Source organism: Neolamprologus brichardi, chromosome 7, assembly GCF_056152115.1.
Source record: "Neolamprologus brichardi isolate AB-2024 chromosome 7, ASM5615211v1, whole genome shotgun sequence".
Taxonomy (NCBI): Eukaryota; Metazoa; Chordata; class Actinopteri; order Cichliformes; family Cichlidae; genus Neolamprologus; species Neolamprologus brichardi.
Window position 1 is genome coordinate 8,852,376 of NC_142110.1, and position 5,852 is coordinate 8,858,227.

Sequence of the window (5,852 nt, forward strand, 5' to 3'; positions counted from 1 at the left end):
AAAATAAAACAGGAAACAATACACACTAAACTAAGACACGGACTGGACAGAGAGAGACAGACTAGACACTGAACTAAACCAGCAATAAACACGAGAACACAAAACCTAAGAACTAATCCCTAAACAAGAATAACTAAAACATGGATTATTATTAATAATAATAATAATCATCATCATCATCATCATCATCATCATCATAACCAACAAAAGCACCACAAGAGAATAAGAAAACAATCCATAATGCAAAAACACACCAAAACATAACAACTCAAAGTACTGGGTCAAACTGACCCAGAACCGTGACAGGGCTAAATTTAAAATTATTAAACTTACTTAAGACAATGTATATTCTTCTATGACAAAAAATACAAGTGTTCATTTAAGCAAATAAACAGAGCCGTAAGAGATGTTTTTCAAAAATTGTTTTCTTTATTTTTATTTGCCGCTAACAAATCTTTTTAAAAGATTTGTAGCTTTTGTAGTGCTCCCTACTATGTGAACCCCTCACCAGAATGTTGAACTTTTTTAGTTCAAGCAAATTAAACCTCAACAATCAAATGATCCCCTGTGAGCAAGCACTAGGCACGGTGGAAAGGAAAAACTCCCTTTTAACAGGAAGAAACCTTTGACAGAACCAGGCTCAGGAAGGGGCAGCCATCTGTCACGACTGGTTGGGGGTGAGAGGCAAAAGAAAAGAAAAATGAGAGCACGAGTTAGCTAAATGTTGCTCATGTTGTCTAACATGAACAACGTATGGTTTTCTGGACTGTGGATGAAAAGCAGTCCATCATTACTAGTCTTTAAAAGGGAACTAATCCATCACTAAGGTAGCAATATGGCTCAAGGAGGCTATAGGCAGAGTTAAAAAGGCAATCACTGTAAAGCATTGAAAAGCCCCAGTAAGCTGCAGGTATAATAAGGCCTACTGCGGCAACACCTAAACCTATTTTAAGTAGGCGTTTGGCACCATGACGCCATGAACCACTACTAGTCGGAACCACGTCAGGAGATGGTTCTGAGACAGGAGAATCAAGCTCTTAAGGTTGAAGACCAAGATTGTCCTGTGTCGGGACCACATCAGGAGATGGTTCTGAGACAGGAGAAACAAGCTCCTCAGGTTCAGGAGCAAGATTCTCCTGTGTCGGGTCCACATCAGGAGATGGTTCTGAGACAGGAGAAACAAGCCCCTCAAGTTCATGAGCAAGACTCTCCTGCTGCAGAGGTTCACCAGTGATGTTGTGAACAGCAGCTAATACTTTTTCTTCCTCCTCCCTTGTCAGCTCATCCTTAAGATTATTAATTATTTCTCTTTTCGTGTTAAGATGTTCATAAAGTTCATCTATGAGATCTTGTTTATGAACAAGTTTGAAATTCTGCTTTTTGACTTTTTCTTCCAGCAGAAATATTTGTAGTGTCAGACTTTCTGTTGTCTTTTCTTGATACTCAAGATTTTCTAAATGTTTCTTGAGATTTGTGTTCTCTGTTTTTAATTTTTTTATCTCAGCAGCAATGCTGCTGTTCTCTTTAAGGAGATATTCTTCTTTCTCTTGAAAGTCATGGTGCATCCTCTGAATTGTGCTTACCTGCTCCTGCATTTTAGCCTCCAGAGATTCCACCTGTGACTGCTTTTCATCCAGTGCCTGTCTCACCTGACGCTGAAGAGTACAAATTTCTCTTTTCAGCTCAACTGTGAGTTCTGTCTTCTGAAATATTTCCCTATGTTGTTTTTCTATTATCTCTTCTTTTTTTATTGTTTTATGGTGAGCTTCTCCCACTTGCTGCTCAAGTCTCTCTAAAGAGTCCTTGAGATCTGTGTTCTCTTTCTTTTGCTCGTTTCTCTCACTTTCAATCTGAGACAACTGAGCCTTCATGTTTTTAAGCTTATCTCTTGACTGATGGAAATGATCTTTATAATAATTCTTTTTGCACTTTAGGGTGCTCAACTCCAACTGGAGTTCTTGTATTTTCATTTGAAGCTCCATAGGGTCAGGTATTTCTCTCTCCATCAACCCATACAGTCTTTGTGATTCCTCTCGAATCTCTCTGTCAGACTGTGAATTATTAAATGTTTCGTGTGACATTTCTTTAAAGGTTTAATGCAAAGTGTCGACAAGAAAAAATGTTTGCTTAATTGTTTAAGTTTAAAAATAGTCCCTTTCTGAAAGGTTTCTGGTTTGCAAAACACAACTCGCTGTTTCCGAAAATGTTCCAAGTAAAACTGTGTTTGCGAAGGTGAAGAGGGGGTATTTAAGGACTTTTGTGGCCGCGAATTTGACGTCAGTGCTCTTTGAGCCTTTGATCCTTTGTTCGATCACAGGATCACAGGACAGCTGTGCGTAATTCTGCGCATGCTCAGAGAATGCCCATTGAGATGCACGGTTTTGTTTTGTTTTGTTTTGAATTTTTTTAAATACCCTGAAAACAGTGTTGCCAACTTAGCGATTTTGTCGCTATATTAGGGAGTTTTCTACGGTGGCCCCTAGAGACAAAGCACGTACAAACTCCAAAACACTTGCAAACTCCAAAACACATGCAAACTCCAAAACACATGCAAACTCCAAAACACTTGCAAACTCCAAAGCACATGCAAATTCCAAAACACAACGGAAGTGCTCCAGGACGCTAGGGGCAGTGTTGAGCTCGATTTGCAAAATAAACGGCAAGTTTGTCTGTATGGGACGGTCTAGTCTCTGTCGTGCTTCCCAGGTTGCCTAGCAACCATGATACTAACCGCTGGAAACGTGTCATACAACTTTGTTTGACAGAAATGAAGGAAAACATATTTTGTTCATTTGTTTGTTTGTTTCTACAAGAGCTTTGTGTGATTCGATAAGTATCTGAGGTTGAGACCACAGGACAGTAAAACATGATTTTTGGGCTTAATTTCTGTACTGAACAGTCATTTAAGATTAGTTAGTAAATAACAATTAGCTAATGTTGTTCATGAGACTAAAGTCATATCACTTTGGTAATGTAAATATAATATGGCCAATATTATAGTTATTATATTAATCATTATTAGCTATTACAGCAGTGAACATGAACTCTGTGTCAAATACTGAGCCTCAGTACAGATTCAAGTTGCAGTTATTTATAGGTCTTATCACCTTAAATCTTCACTCAAAGACAAGTATCTTTGACAGTGCATATATAGGTGTATCATATATAAGAGAGAAATGTTGTTCCTTCAGTATGTTGGCATTACTAAATTTGGCTCATTGCTTACATACGCGTGTAAAAAGAAATTATATGAGCTGTGATAACTGTTTCTGATAAAATGAAGAGTAGACTGATATATTGAATATTCCTTTATTGGGTGAGAAAATCAGACCATGTCATAACTGCTTTAAGTCATACAGAATAGATATCAGAGCCTTAAACAGGCTGACTTCTGCTAAATGGGTCAAACTGGGCAGAAAGTATCCAAACACATAACATCATTATAGAATATGATGTAACACTATAGATCAACTTACCTCAGAATATATAAAGCATATAAACAATTACAGCAATATGATGCAACAAACACAGCAGTACTACTAATCCAAAATACTCAAAGCTTCATAGAACTGAAACAAACATTTATTTTTAGGTCCATTCAGCTGCTGATACATACTTTAGGTTTCTGAATATTAAACGTGTTTCTTCCTTTCATAGTGTGTCACTTGAAGGCCCTGAGTACTTTCTCCCACACTGCAAACACTGGAATGATAAAATTATTTGAACATTACCTAATAAGACTGATTCAGGACAGACAATTAGTTATGTTAAACTTTCCTAGCAGTCCTTCACAAACAGGGAACAGTCTGTCTATTCTCTCCATCTGTCAGCTGCTGCTGGCTCTTCCTCCTCCTCTTCCTCACACACTGCTGAGTCCTGGTGGATCATCAGGGGTGCAAAGCCTCACAGATGATGTGCAGCAGTGAGTCCCTCAGTCTGTCCTCACTCTGGACACTTGCAGTTGTCACACATGGAAATCAAATGCGTGATAAGCTGCAGGATTCAAACACAAGTGTAACATAAATACATGTTCATACTTTTATTACACAATCAGAGAGAAAGAAAAAGAGAGAGAGTGCAGGACAGACAGACAGGTGACAGTCTCAGGTGTATACACTGCTACAAAACAGCACAAAAGAAGGAGGACTGTGTTATTACGAAACAAGAAGAGTTCCCAGATGGTACAGTGGACACATGTGTGACTCCTGTGATTAAAGCATCTTTCTTTCAGCTTAACGAGTGAACCGTCAGCTCGTTCAAACACACGTTAAACTCCATTTGGCTTGACACCACCGAACAGAGGCAGCAATATAACATAGCTAACATTAACAGTGCAGTGAATCCTGCTTGTGCTGTGATATTCAGTACTGCAAACGGAGCAGCATCACTGACTTTCAGCCTGTTGTGTTTGTGGATATATGACTGACTTTAATTATCCATAAAATCATCACATTCTCTGTAAGATTAAAGTCAAGTATTGAACGGCGTATATTTTGGAGTAAAGGCTTTAAAACCAAGTTAGTACAAACATCGCTAATGTCACATAACTTTCCCGACATGTGGCCAACAGTAATGTTTTAATGTTCTTCATTATAAAAAACATTTGCGCATAAATAAGTGACATAATATTCAGTACTTACTTCTGAAAGTTTACTCTTCAGCGGCTCCGCTTCAGCCGTTTTTTTCGGCAAAATTATCCACACCACAGCCGCGCTATGAAATCTGGGATATGTTGGGCCATGAAGGCTACAGCGACCCATCCTTAAAATTCAGGGAAATTAAGGACGCATTTGAGGGCCGCATTTCGAGCAGCCTTCGAATTGGGACAGCCTTCGTCGTGTCGCTGTGACGTAATCGGCCTTAAAATGCGGCCTTTAAGGCTGCAGACCCCAAATCCGGTCATTGGTACATCCTGGCTTGTGTAGTTACTAGGTAACAAAAGCTCACCACTGCCCCTAGCGTCCTGGAGCACTTCCGTTGTGTTTTGGAATTTGCATGTGCTTTGGGGTTTGCATGTGTTTTGGAGTTTGCAAGTGTTTTGGAGTTTGCAAGTGTTTTGGAGTTTGCATGTGTTTTGGAGTTTGCATGTGTTTTGGAGTTTGCAAGTGTTTTGGAGTTTGTATGTGCTTTGTCTCTAGGGGCCACCGTAGGATCCTCATCTCCGCCTGCCCGCACACATAGCCCTGACATTACCAGCATAGAAGCATTCACAGTCATTACACTGTTTGTACACCATATGTGAAAAAAAGAAGAAAAACAGAAAGCCAAATTAGAAATACCTCTAAGCAGTAGAAGGTTGTTGACAGTAGCAAGCTACAGGTCTATCAATATCTTACTGTTTAACTTTTGTGTTAACTAGATTGATATTAATGAAGTCAAGGTTAAGTTCGTTTTTAAATTTTAGTAATGGTGGTTTCAAAATATTTTCAATGCACTGATGTGCACTGAAGTAGAGGAGTCATCAGTGAATAATGAAACTGGAGATGTCACTTCTAGAGCAAGACATCTGACTTAAGTCTAATGAACCACGTGCCATTCATTTCTCTTAAAATTTTATCACAGTAGTTCATTAAAGAAAACACGAGAGTGCGAGATCAGAGAGAATATGAACTTAGATTAAATAAATGAATCCAATAAGACAGAAAACATTTTAAAGTCTCATTGTACTGTTTTTTGCATCGCACAGTTACTTTTTTGTGACGCAATCGTGAGTAACTGTGCGTTACAATACAATATTATATGAGGTAATTTTTAAAAAGTAGAACGATACAGTCCTTTTGAGTTACAGAATCGGAACGCTTTTCTTGGTTCCGGTCGTACGGACGTTTTAGAGTGCAACACAAAGGAGTCAC

General features: G+C 38.7%; 1 pseudogene; it reads right to left on the reverse strand.

Moving 5' to 3' along the window:
• Positions 1–224: 224 nt before the first annotated feature.
• LOC148101959 (uncharacterized) lies at positions 225–2,364 on the reverse strand (annotated as a pseudogene).
• Positions 2,365–5,852: the final 3,488 nt, after the last annotated feature.